Source organism: Taudactylus pleione, unplaced genomic scaffold, assembly GCF_031769625.1.
Source record: "Taudactylus pleione unplaced genomic scaffold, aTauple2 ptg000285l, whole genome shotgun sequence".
NCBI classification, from domain to species: Eukaryota; Metazoa; Chordata; class Amphibia; order Anura; family Myobatrachidae; genus Taudactylus; species Taudactylus pleione.
In genome coordinates this window covers 1,061,557-1,075,936 of record NW_028284687.1, presented here as the reverse complement: position 1 = coordinate 1,075,936, position 14,380 = coordinate 1,061,557, and the positions used below count along the sequence as shown (strand labels likewise).

Genomic DNA, 14,380 nt, shown 5'->3' with positions numbered 1-14,380 from the left:
CAGTGGGACTTTAGAGCCCGTTTGAAGGATTGTAGAGAGGTGGAGAGTCTGATGGGGATAGGGAGAGAGTTCCAAAGGTGGGGAGCAGCGCTGGCAAATCTTGGAGGCGGGAGTGGGAGGAAATAATCAGTTGGCAGGAGAGGCGGCATGCATTGTTGAACGAAGAGGGCGGACAAGAAAGTGAAGGGAGATGAGATCTGAGATGTTAATGGGAGAGGAATGGGTGAGGGCTTTGTAAGTGAGTGTGAGAACCTTGAATTGGGCTCTGAAGGGGAGCCAGTGGAGAGCTTGTAGGAGAGGGAGACAGATGCAGAGCGTTTTGAGAGGAAGATGAGTCGAGCAGCAGCATTGAGGACAGACTGTAGAGGAGAGAGATGGGAGTTGAGACCAGATAGGAGGAGGTTACAGTAGTCCAATCTGGAGATGACCAGTGAGTGTATGATTGTTTTAGTAGCATCCTGGGTGAGATAGGGTCTAATCTTGGAAATATTTTTAAGATGGAAACGACAGGACTGCGAGAGGTTCTGGATGCGGTTTGAAGGAGAGGGAGGAGTCCAGGACAGCTCCAAGACAGCGCACTTTGGGGCTAGAGGAGATAGTTGTGCCATCAATTGATAAAGAAATAGTCGGAAGTGAGGTTATGTGGGAGGGTGGGAAGATGATCAGCTCAGTCTTAGACATAATACGTTTAAGAAATCGCTGGGACATCCAGGAAGAGATAGCATAGAGACAGTTGGAGATCCGAGGGAGGAGAGAGGGGGAGAGATCAGGGGAGGAAAGGTAAATTTGAGTATCATCAGCATAGAGATGACAATGGAGGTCAAAAGAGCTGATGAGTTCACCTAGAGAGGAAGTATAGAGGGAGAATAGGAGAGGTCCAACAACAGAACCTTGGGGAACACCTACTGTAAGAGGCTGTGGGGGGGGGGAGGAGTCATGGTAAGAGACAGAGAAGGACCGGTCTGAGAGGTAGGAGGACAGCCAGGAGACGGTAGTGTCACATAGACAAAGAGAGTGAAGGATTTGCAGCAGGAGAGGGTGGTCCACAAATGTCGAAAGCAGCAGAGAGGTCAAGGAGAATGAGCAGAGAGTAGTGGCCCTTGGATTTGGCAGCAAGGAGGTCGTTACTGACTTTTGTGAGGGCAGTTTCAGTGGAGTGGAGAGAACGGAAGCCAGACTGAAATGGGTCAAGGAGGGAGTGAGAGGAAAGAAAGGTGGTAAGGTGGTTGTAAACAATATGCTCAAGGAGCTTGGAGGCAAAAGGGAGGAGAGAGATTGGTCGGTAGTTGGAGAGAGTGTTAGGATCAAGGATAGGTTTTTTAAGAATGGGGGAGACAAGGGCATGTTTGAATGCAGAAGGTACAGTGCCAGATGAGAGGGAGAGATTAAGGAGGTGGGCAAGATGGGAGCAGGCAGAAGGAGAGGTGTAGCGGAGGAAACGTGAAGGTGGGGGGGGCGTGTGAGGGCCATGACTTAATATTGAAGTCACCTATGATAATGGAAGGAAGGTCAGAGGAGAGAAAATGAGTGAGCCAGGAAGAAAAGTTGTCAAGGAATTTGGAGGGAGGGCCAGGGGTTGACGGTAAATGACAGCGACTCGCAGGTGTACTGGTTGGAAGAGGCGTATAGCATGAACCTCAAATGTAGAGAAAGTAAGGATGGTTCAGAGGGTAGGAGTAACCAGGGGATAGAAGGACCCCCACACCACCACCATGGCGACTCCCGAGCCAAGGGATGTGAGAGAAGGTGAGGCCCTCAGAGGACAGAGCTGCAATGAAAATGGTGTCAGAGGGTGAAATCCAGGGTTCAGTAATGGCTGGGAGATGCAAGTTTTTGGAAATGAAAAGGTCATGGGAGAGAACCAGTTTATTACAGACTGATCTTTCATTCCAGAGGGCACAGGATACAGGGACAGTGTTTGTCGGAGATATGTGAATGAGATTATCAGGGTTGCTGTAATAAAAAGGTGAGATTAATTTGGGTGACCAAGATTAATGTAGTGGAGAGATTGTGCGGGCACCAGTGCTGGGAAGGGAACCTGTAGGTGGTTGGCAGGGAGGGAGTTTAATGAGATGTGGATGGAGGTGGGATGACATGGAGAGGAGGTTTGGAGGAGGGATTAGCAGTGGGGGTAGTAGGACCCAGGAGGGGGTAGAAGAGAATGAAAGTGGAGTAATGGGAGAGGAGAGGGAAGAAGGCAGACAGAGGAGGGGAGATAAAGGAGGAGACAAGGGGGAAATGATAAAAGTAAATGAAGGGGACAGAGCAGAAGATTAGGTAGGCACTGAGTGGAGGGAAAAGTACACGTTTATGGCGTGACTGAGGTGAATAGGGGGAGGTAAACTAGATGTAGGAATAAAGTATGAAGCAGAAGAAAAGTGGAGATTTAATGGTGAAGAAATTGAATATTAAAGTAAATTGTATTAGTAGATAGATGATAGGCTAGGCAATGAACTTAAGGTAGGAAGACATTAATTCTAAGAGTGAAACTGAAATTGGCACAGAATACAGTATGCTATGAGGTGTTTGTGAAACCAGTGAGCCAGCACAAATATTAGCAATTAAAGTGTTCAGTTCTAATAGTGAGCAAACCGAGTCCAGTGAAGAATGTCCAGGTTATGCAGACAGCAGTTGCTTGTAGTGAAGAGATTGTGAACTTACATTATTGTTATATGCTTATAGCAATAAGCCCAGAACACCAGGTTAACTACACATAGTATAACATTTATATGTGCGTCATTTAAAAGTGCACTTACATTATACTTTGTCTAAATGTTCTTGTTTTAGAATGGGTCGAAGTTGGTGTTCTCCTGTTTATCGCCGGTATAACGTCGAAATTTGGTTAGAAATGTAAAGTGCACTTTTAAATTATGCAATTATATAGTGTTCACTCTAGGTCCGGCGGCAGGCCTGGCGCCGGACCTAGAGCAAGGGCACTTATGCGCGCGCCCGAAAAGGGGGTGTGGACAATGAAAAGGGGGCGTGTCTATATGACACGTCCCCTTTTCGTCACTCTTGGGGGTGTGCCCGGCTCTTACGACATGCCGGGCCCCCAAGCGATACGGTCACTGTGAATGGATGCCGACGCATGCACCCGGCATTCATTCTCCGGCGGTGACCGCTGCTCTGCCGATTTCCCCACCCGCGGGACACTGCGGCCCGCGGGTGGAGAACAGAACCCGCAGGCTGTTTCAGCGGGGCGCCCCACTGAAACAGCCTAGTGGGAACGCTACTTATAAATGTTATACTATGTGTAGTTAACCTGGTGTTCTGGGCTTATTGTTATAATCCTAGTTACTGCACTGTTATCATTGATAGTCAGGCAGTAACTTACAGGGGTATATGTGTGTAACATTTTAGTTACCTTTTGGTTTATTGGCAAAGATTTGGTCTTGGAGCCAGGTTTTTTTTAGTTTTGCATTTAAACAGATGGGTGAATAGGAGTCTTCGTTAACCTCTGTCTTTTCTATTCATTCAGGGCTACACTTTTGCTATAAGAATTTAGGTAGCTATCTGTTTGGAGTAGACTTGTCTTTCTTCCTCAGTATGGATAAGCCAGACAAGGGTTCTAAGAAACAAGTCCCTGTTTATATTTGTAAAAAAAATTGCCAAAAGGTACGGACCAAGGGTCGCTCTGTGCGGGTTGTTCACGGGAGGTTTCAGTATTCGGATGTCCGGCTGAACAGTCCGTGATGCCCGATTGGGATAGAACTATGACAGATGTCATAGGTGAACTACGTTACTTTCAGGATAAGTATGTGAGATCCTGTGATCAATCTTTTGGCTGATCCCTCAGTGGAGCCCAGATGGGCTCAGAATATGGGGCGATGTCTCGCTCAGATGGCGAAGTCTTTAAATTAAATGGCACCGTCTGCAGGGACCACAGCTGTTAAAAAGTGATCACATTCCTCTATCATTTTTCCGGGAGAAGAGGCTTCTGCTGCTTCTTCACAGGAAGAAGAGGAATTGGATTATGACTGGGAGGACACCTCTTACTGGGACGGTACCTCCCAGTCACATTCAGGAGATTCTATGTTGATATATGCGGTCAGGGAAACTCAGCAGTTACAGAAGGCTGCTATGCCAGAGACTAGTGCGGTTACAGGAGCCAGCTATGCCAGAGACTAGCGCGGTTACAGGAGGCGGCTATGCTAGAGACTAGCGCGGTTACAGGAGCCAGCTATGCCAGAGACTAGCGCGGTTACAGGAGGCGGCTATGCCAGAGACTAGCGCGGTTACAGGAGCCAGCTATGCCAGAGACTAGAGCTTTTATAGGAGCCGGCTATGCCAGAGACTAGCGCGGTTACACTAGGCGGCTATGCCAGAGACTAGCGCGGTTACAGGAGGCGGCTATGCCAGAGACTAGCGCGGTTACAGGAGGCGGCTATGCCAGAGACTAGCGCGGTTACAGGAGGCGGCTATGCCAGAGACTAGCACGGTTACAGGAGGCGGCTATGCCAGAGACTAGCGCGGTTACACTAGGCGGCTATGCCAGAGACTAGCGCGGTTACACTAGGCGGCTATGCCAGAGACTAGCGCGGTTACAGGAGGCGGCTATGCCAGAGACTAGCGCGGTTACAGGAGGCGGCTATGCCAGAGACTAGCGCGGTTACAGGAGGCGGCTATGCCAGAGACTAGCGCGGTTACAGGAGGCGGCTATGCCAGAGACTAGCGCGGTTACAGGAGGCGGCTATGCCAGAGACTAGCGCGGTTACAGGTGGCGGCTATGCCAGAGACTAGCGCGGTTACAGGTGGCGGCTATGCCAGAGACTAGCGCGGTTACAGGAGCCGGCTATGCCAGAGACTAGCGCGGTTACAGGAGCCGGCTATGCCAGAGACTAGCGCGGTTACAGGAGCCGGCTATGCCAGAGACTAGCGCGGTTACAGGAGCCGGCTCTGCCAGAGACTAGCGCGGTTACAGGAGCCGGCTCTGCCAGAGACTAGCGCGGTTACAGGAGGCGGCTCTGCCAGAGACTAGCGCGGTTACAGGAGGCGGCTCTGCCAGAGACTAGCGCGGTTACAGGAGGAGGCTCTGCCAGAGACTAGCGCGGTTACAGGAGGCGGCTATGCCAGAGACTAGCGCGGTTACAGGAGCCAGCTATGCCAGAGACTGGCGCGGTTACAGGAGCCGGCTATGCCAGAGACTGGCGCGGTTACAGGAGCCGGCTATGCCAGAGACTGGCGCGGTTACAGGAGGGGGCTATGCCAGTGACTGGCGCGGTTACACTAGGCGGCTATGCCAGAGACTGGCGCGGTTACAGGAGGCGGCTATGCCAGAGACTAGCGCGGTTACACTAGGCGGCTATGCCAGAGACTAGCGCGGTTACAGGAGGGGGCTATGCCAGAGACTAGCGCGGTTACACTAGGCGGCTATGCCAGAGACTAGCGCGGTTACAGGAGGCGGCTATGCCAGAGACTAGCGCGGTTACAGGAGGCGGCTATGCCAGAGACTAGCGCAGTTTCTTTCTTTAAACTTAAGAAGAAAAGTTTCGTTTTTTTTCCGAATTTTCTCAATTTGAAGAACTAGTAAAAGAAGCCTGGTTAAAATTCAAGATTCTGTATTCCGAAAAAATATAAATGTTTTTATTGTTTGTCAGAAGAGGACACCAAACATGGGGAGTTCCACCTAAGGTGGATGCTCCTACTGCTAGTTTGGTCAGGAATACTGTTATCCCCACTTTCTCAGTCTGTAACTCTTAAAGATCGTATGGATAGGAAGAATGAGGCTGTTCTTAAGTCTTTATTCACCTTGTCCGGAGTATCGCTGCGGCCAATTCTGGCCAGCGCCTGGGTGGTAAAGCCTATTGGTCATTGGATAAAACAGAGGATTACTGGTTTTCCATTAGGGGAGGAATCTGAAGCGAACTTAGCTGATCAGATGTCGGAAGCTCTAACCTACATAGGTGACGCTTTATTAGATACTATTCAGGTACAGTCTCATATCTTTGCTTTAGAAGGTGGTTCTTTGGGCCAGAATTAACCAAAATTATTTCTCAGATTACAGGAGGAAAAAGTCCTTTCCTTCCTGTAAACACACCTAAAACAAAGACTCCTAGGTTTTGTTCATTTCGGAATGAAGGGAGTGTGCGTATAAGGGTTCCCGGAAGGGGACCTTTAGAGGACGGGGTGGCCCCAGCACCAGTCGACCCACTGCTAAGCCAGCAGGTAGATCCAAAAGACTATCACAGGACTGGGTCCCGTCCTCTGGTGGGAGGTGGCTTACTCAGGTTCCTGGAAAATTGGATCCTTTCCAATCCGGATTCTTGGGTGAGTCGAATAATCACCAGGGGTTACATTTTGGATATGGAAGGTCCTGTTCCAAGAAGACTCTTTTCCACTCCTCCCTGTGGATGGTTGCAGAAAGGTGGCTCTTTTGCAGGCAATTTCTGCGCTTTCGGGCTCTGGAGTAATAATTCTGGCTCCAGTACTAGAGGAGGGGCTGGGGTTTTACTACAATTTTTTCCTAGTAGATAAACCGGATGGGTCATTCCGACCCATTCTCAACCTCAGGGGGTTAAATCCTTCAAGTTGGAGTCACTAAGGTCAGTCATTTGTTCTATGCAGGAGGAAGTTTTTCTGGCCTCCATATATATCAAGGATGCCTACCTCCATATTCCTATATGGAAAGATAATCAACATCTTCTGCGGTTTGCAGTGAGGCATGAGCATTTTCAGGTTCTACCTTTCGGTTTGGCCACCACCCCGAGTTTACAAAGGTCATGGCACACATTATATCCCTACTTAGGAGAGGGGGTTATAAATGTGTTGGCTAATCTGGATGATTTGTTGCTAAGAGCTCCCTCAATAGCTCTATTAAAACAACACCTTCAGGTTACTATAGACATGCTCCAGAGATTCGGCTGGAATCATCAATTTTCCCAAATCAAATTTAGTTCAGTCTCAGTAGATGGTATTTTTGGGTCTACTCTTTGACACACTGGGTCACAGAGTGTATCTTCCTGAGGCAAAGATTCAGGGTCTGCAATCCAGAATAAGGACCATTTTACAGATGTCTTATATCTCGGTTTTAAGGACCATGCAGATATTGGGTAAAATGGTAGCTTCATTCGAAGCAGTTCCTTTTGCCAGATTTCACGCCTAACCTCCACGGAAACAATTGCTTCATCGATGGGTAACACCAGACCCTTGATTAAACAGGCAGATGCTGAGATTATCACCTCAGACCCGGAGGTCTCTTCAGTGGTGGCTGCAGGATGCAAATCTGAACAAGGGTTGCCAATTGTCAGTAAAAGACTGGACCATTGTCACCACAGATGCCAACCTAACAGGCTGGGGGCGGTGGTTCTGGACAGACACAAGGGCTTTGGTCTGTCCAGGAGACCACTCTGCCTATCAATATACTGGAATTAAGGGCAATTCGATATGCACTGATACAGGCTCATGGCTATCTAAAGAATTTACCAGTAAGAATCCAATCAGACAATGCCACAGCAGTTGCTTAGATAAACAAGCAGGGCGGCATTCACAGCTGGCTAACAATGAGGGAGGTTTCTCATCCTTCATTTGGCAGAAAATTGGGTTTCAGCTATTTCTGCAATATGCATTCCAGGAGTGGACAACTGGGAAGCTTACTTCTTAAGTCACCAGAGTGTGCACCCAGGAGAATGGGAATTACACCAGGAGGTGTTTGTGGAAATAGTTGCCAGATGGGGATCTCCAGATATTGATTTGATGGCTTCTCATCTCAACAAGAAGCTTCCAAGGTTCGGATCTCGGTCCTGGGGTCCTCAAGCAGTTCTGGTGGATGCCATGACAGCGCCTTGGGGGTTCCAGCTGGGATACATCTTCTTTGATGGGTAATTCAGCAGATTCGACAGGTTGCGCGGCTAGTCATTCTGGTAGCTCCAGACTGGCCAAGCTGTCATTGGTACACAGCTCTTCAGAACATGTTGCAGAAGTTCCATATCGCCTACCTCTGCATCCAGATCTGGTTCTTGAATCCAAGATTCTGAAGGCCATGGGGTTTTCAGAGTCTGGTGAAAACCATGATTCAGGCTCGTAAGCCGGTTACTTCCCAGATCTATCGTCTGATATGGAATATATACATTTCTAGGTGTGAACACCACAAGTTCAAACCAGAAAAGTTCCAAGTGTCTCGCCTCTTGTCTTTTTTGCAAGACAGGTTGGTTAAGGGTCTGAAATTGTCTTTTCTGCCTTATCGATCCTGTTCCAAAGTTGGTTACCATTCCTTGCAGGGGTTTCTTCGCATTCAGCCTACTTATGTCTCTCCGGTTCCTCCTTGGGACTTGAATTTAGCTTTGGAGGCATCATTCGAGCCCTTTGGAGTCTGTAGAATTGCCTTTCCTTACTATGCAGGTTGTCATCCTTTTGGTCATTGCCATGGCCAGAATGGTATCTGAATTATCAGCTCTTTCCTGTAAAGCTACGCTTATTATTTTTAATGAGGATAGAGTAGTGTTACACACTAAACCTTAATATCTGCTTTCCACATTAACCAGGATATCGTCCTTCCGGCTTTTTGCCAGAATTCAGCGTGCAGTGAAGCTTCTTCCTTAGCACTGTTGGATGTGGTACATGCATTATGCATTTACTTGGAGCGTACTGCGTCTTTGAGGTGTAAGGATTCCCTGTTGGTGTTGATTGATGCACCATAAAGAGGCTGGCCTGCCTCAAAAGGGTTCATCGCTAGATGGGTCACTTTTGCCATTCGGCAGGCATATTTGTCGTCAAATGTGACCATTCCGGGCTCTATTTGGGCTCACTCGACTGATGCTCTCGGAGCCTCTTGGGTTTTACGGCATGGTGCCTCTGTTGAGCAGCTCTGCAAAGCAGCTACTTGGTCATTCGTACACACTTTCACAAAATGTTACCGATTCCTTACATTCGGCACAAGGGATGCCAGCGTTGGTCGGAAAATTCTTACAGCCGTTGGTATCGACACCTACCCCCCCCCCCCCCCCCTTAATTGGCTTGCTTTGGTATATCTCAGATGTAAGGCATCCCCCAGATGGATGAAAAAGGAAATTAGATTTTACGGTAAAATCTCTTCCTTGGAGTCCATCTTGGGGATGCAAGGATCCCACCCTTGTTTGGTTTTCCAACTGGACACCTGTTAGTCTCTGGTTTTCTCATTTTTTTTTCATGGCTCTCCTCCGGCTTTTTTAAACATTAGATTGAGCTTACGCTGGTAATGGAGAGGTTATATAGGGGGTGGGAGCCAGTTTCAATTAGTTAGTGTCCGACTCCACCCATCACTATACATAACTCAGATGTAAGGCATCCCCCAGATGGACTCCAAGGGAGAAATTTTACGGTACGTAGAAATCGTATTTTTTACTGTCTATCTTTCAATCCACACCCATGCAATATTGTGAAAACACCACAAAAACCACCAATAAGTGCAAATAATTATAAGTGGCCCCGTACCAAATTCAAAATAATACTGGCTTATCTGTTTGCTTTGAAAGGATTACACACACGGTAATGAATTAATTACCATGTGTGGGGGGAATGGACGCCACTCAGAGACTTCTCAGTAGCAGATAAAAACAGCGCCGACACCTCTCAATAGGTCAAGGTTTCAGAGTGTGACCTCTTTTATCAAGACGCAGGCAAATGAAGTACATCCCTTTTTTTTTTAATATAAGTGTTTCAGAGCACTCGGCCGCAGCTCGAGCCGTAGACCCTATGACATCACTGGATGCGCCAACATCACGGACCTCTTCAGGGGGTGTGGCTTTGTTGTGCATACCGTCAACATGTAAACATAAACCGAATCATGAATAGAAACCTACAAAAAAAATACATCTAAAATTACCTGTGCCATAATAGCAACTATACACTTAGCAATCTTATAACCATAATGCCCAAACAGCGCTGGTTGCTAAGAGGGAAACCATGTATAAATACAATTTTTATAAATGTAGACAAAGTCAAAAATGGTGCCGACATATATAATAATCTGGTAAGTGGGCAAACTTTATATATTTAATGCCACTGACTTCTAGAAGCTATGGAGGTAGTGTAGTCATAGCAACAAAATCACTGAACTTGCCAAACCTAAAGTATAGGGATACTAACTATAAGACTACTAACAATCCTAACGAGTAGAAAAAAACATCTTTAAAGAGCATTATATGACATTTCATCCCGTCCATGTGGCTGGACCGTGTGTAAAGGATGGCCTTTTGCGATCACATTACAATTTTAATGTGATTTTAATTGCCTTGCTTATAATTCTGAGCGATGGAGTAGGACTGACCAGATGGGGAAGACTTTTGGCGTAGTCGGTCAGCGTAACAAATGTTGCAACAATTAAAGCTAACCCTGTTTGTTAAAATATAGAGAATACAGCTTGGAGTGTCTGTAATATACATGGTGAGTTTGAGAGCTTCTGTGATTTTTATTTGAACAATCTGGTGTCATACCACATTCTGCACCAAACCGACCGTTAATGATTTATAAATTGTTGCATGAAATTATATTCAATTTACCAGTTTTATGGCTATTTGGAGACCTTTCACTATAGTTCAGAAGATTCCAAACTCTTATTAGTCCAGGTTTTAAAAATATCCATGCTTGACCACAGTTGACTTAATTAGTACCTCAGTCAATTTGATTCAACCACCTGTGCTCAACCATCGATGTCTCTACAACCTGAGCTGTTGGAGCGCCTTGATGGGCCGTGTTTGGGACCCTCTGCCATTGTCTTATCGAAAATTCAACTTGTTCATATTTATTTTATTTCCAGCAGATGGATATAGCAGCCGGAATGTCTCTCAGGATCATTTCATTGTAACATCAGATTGTGAAATGCAAGATGACATCTCCCGGGACTCTCCAGAAGAAAACCCCATTACCACCATTATCTATCCAGCACTTCACAGTGCGGATATGTCGTATGATCCCTCTAATCATGGGGAATGTTTTCCTGATTACTCAGCAATTGGTGCATCTGTGACCTCTTTTACAGTAGATTCAGTGTTTTCCTCTTCCGTAGATGCCAAATGTTTTACACAGAACACAAAGCGTATTACCCATCAGCCAGCCAAGGAAAATGAGAAACCATTTTCCTGTTCTGAGTGCGGGAAATGTTTCACACACAAATCAAATCTTGTGGAACATTACAAATATCACACAGGCGAGGGGCTATTTTCATGTACCGTGTGCGGGAAATGTTTTACAAAGAAGTCGCATTTTGTTGAGCATCAGAGAATTCACACAGGCGAGAAGCCGTTTTCATGTACTGAGTGCGGAAAGTGTTTTACAACTAAATCACATCTTGTTATACATCGGAGAAGACACACAGGAGAGAGACCATTTCCATGTTCTGAGTGTGGGAGAAGTTTTACAAAGAAATCACATATTGATGAACATCAGAAATGTCACACAGGTGAGAAACCATTTCCATGTCCTGAGTGTGAAAAATGTTTTGAAACTGAATCATATCTCATTATACATGAGAGAAGTCACACAGCTGCAAAGCCAAATTCTAGTTCTGAGTATGGGAAATGTTTTGCGCAGAATACACAACTTGTTACCCATGAGACGAGTCACTTAGGCGATACAGCATTTTTATGCACGGAGTGCGGGATATGTTTTGCCACTAAAGCAGAACTTGTTACACATCAGAAAAATCACGGTGGTGATACCGCATTTCTATGTACTGAGTGTGGAAAATGTTTTGCAAATAAATCAAATCTTGCTTCACATCATAGAACTCACACAGGTGAGAAACCATTTACATGTTCTGAGTGTGGGAAATGTTTTACACACAAATCAAATCTTGTGGAACATTACAAATATCACACAGGCGAGGGGCTATTTTCATGTACTGTGTGCGGGAAATGTTTTCCAAAGAAATCTCATTTTCTTGAACATCAGAGAATTCACACTGGTGAGAAGCCATTTTCATGTACTGAGTGTGGGAGACGGTTTACGACTAAATCTCATCTCGTCATACATCGGAGAAGTCACACTGGGGAGAAGCTAATTACAAATTCTCAGTGAGAGAAATGACGGATATCTAGTCCAGGTAGACCATACATATTTACTCAGGTTGTATTTTGTGTGTTTAGAAGTGGAAATATTTTATCTGAAGAATAAATCTCAGTAGCCATAGTATTTCTCCCGGCGTGGGCTCTTCATTGATCTCTGCTCACATTTCTGGCATTTCTTTTCCTGTTCAAAAATATATTCTTGTGTGTTTGTTGTGTCTCTTATTATCGTCGTTCTTGCAAGAGCATATCCAGTGAGTGGAGGAGAAGGAACGTCATCTGGTATAGCAGTATCTGGACTTGGATAGCTCGAGTGTAGAATAACATGAGGAACAGGGCTCAAGGAGACATCTGCAGCTAAATTACTATGTAATACGTTCATATATGGAGTGGTCTATATGATGTATTATTAAAACACTAGACCCAAAAAATTGCAAATGATGCAAGAAAAAAAAAAAAAAAATACAGTCCTAAGTTGAAAAAAAAAAATTAAGAAATTTAATGAATGTAGAGTACCAATTGTAGATAGCTAGCAACGCGTTTCTCAGATCATACGTCTGCTTCTTCAGGCCAGCCTTTCTTCCTTTTCTTGATTTATTAACTTGGGACTGTTTCTTTTATTTTGCATCATTTGCAATTGTGTGCTATGTGTCTTATTTGGGGGTCTGATGTTTTAATGATACATCATGTAGACCTCTCCAAACTATATATGAATTATAACATTAAAAAAAATTCTTCAGGGTCCATGGGGCTCCACAAACAATGGGGTGTAGGTGGTACTTGGAGGACCAGACACAAACAGCAAAGCTTTTCAATCCCCGGATGCTCCGGTCCTTCCCCCCTATACTCCACCCACAGCCTGAGGGCAACTCAGTTTTATTGGTGTCCGGCAGGAGCTGGATCACCATTTTTAACACTGGACTGCATTAAACAGCCCAAGCTTTTATTTTTTATTTCTAGTTGTAGCGGAACAGCTCATTTCACAGCAGCATTGGCATAACCGCACATGATATTGGGTTGGTAGAAACATGTAATTTTACCTTGTAAATTTGTATGTAGCGTCATTTGTGTGTGGAAAGATGACAAGCCTTTGAAGTTGGGCAGGAGAGGTTATAGGAAGTTCTGTCTTCCTGGGTCAGCCATAAAACCTGTCGCAATGTATAGGACAGCTGGCCAGACCCTTGATAAACCAGTCATTAAGAGCCCTGTGTCTTGTTTGGGGGCAGTGCTCAAAAGATAGTTGTTTACACAGAAAGGCACTGGTCTTAACAGGTCTGAATTTCGGCACCTAGGCGCAGGCTTCCAACTTAAGAAAGAGCTGAATGTATAATTAAAGAACCCCTGCTCAGGTGGCTGGGAAACCCTGAAGCTTCAGCCAGCTGGACAATCCACTCTGAGCTGACAAGGGTTAAAATCACCCCAGGGAGGAGGGTGAGGGGGGTGTCTGGAAAAGCAGGCATAAAGATGTGACTCAACCCTGGTCCAGTGTTCATCTGCATGAGGCTATCGAAGGATACAGATGATCCAGAGTTCGTCATGGGAAGGCCTCATCTCAAAACAATTTAAACCAAAGAGGTTTGAGTGGTTTGTTTCTCCAATTTATTATTTTATTTTAGTTTTGGAAATTGTAAGTAACTGTGATTCTCTAACATTATATTCTTTTTTAACTTTTTGTACATAAGCTTTGAAGATCTTCTTGAATTAAACATCTGTTTTTATGACCCAAGGCCTCATATTACCTATTTTTCTACGTATTGATAATTGTGTATGCTGGTGGGAGCAGAAGCTCACCTTATGCTTTAGCATTATATTCTTCTGCTGGTGGCAGTTACCAGGTTTAGTTAACCACATGTGCTGAGGTCACCTGTAAAGGTCATGGGCGGCGATTCTCAGATTGGCGTATCTGGAGGGTCGACCCGCAGGACCGTGACACTAGTTTTAACTGAGCAGCAAAACACTTCCTTGGACATCTGGGCTGCTGCTCCATCACCCCTCCACGGCGCTGTGATACCAAGCCCCGGCTAGGTACGCCCGGTGGGGCTCTTGTGGGGACTAGCTAACAAACTCCCCAGACCCCAAACTGCAGCCCGGAATCCAGTGGACAGGTAAGGCGAACCTCCACTTGTGGGGACCTGCATCTTTATGCCGTCTAGCCTCCGGTCTCAGGAGACAGACCAGAGGCGCTCATGTGGACACTGGTGCGCCCACGACTCCACTAGGCCACCAGGGCATAACGATACTGGCGCAGAGGCATATTTAGAGGCCAGGGGACCCGGTGGTTAACGTCAACATGGGGAGAAGGTGCGTTCCCCCAGCTAAGGGCGCCATTCCACTGCGGTCTAGCCTTTTCCTGAGCTGCTCCTCCCTCACCCTCCGCCCCCTCAGAGATGCGCGGCAGCCAT

General features: G+C 46.1%; 1 pseudogene across 1 annotated transcript in view; it reads left to right on the top strand.

The window, feature by feature from the left end:
• LOC148512035 (uncharacterized) overlaps window positions 1-13,699 on the top strand; it is a 41,779-nt pseudogene extending 28,080 nt beyond the window's left edge. The window contains exon 12 of the transcript XR_015880200.1: window positions 10,736-13,699. The product of XR_015880200.1 is annotated as an uncharacterized LOC148512035 (transcript). The remainder of the gene's footprint in view (window positions 1-10,735) is intronic.
• The last annotated feature ends 681 nt before the right edge of the window (window positions 13,700-14,380 follow it).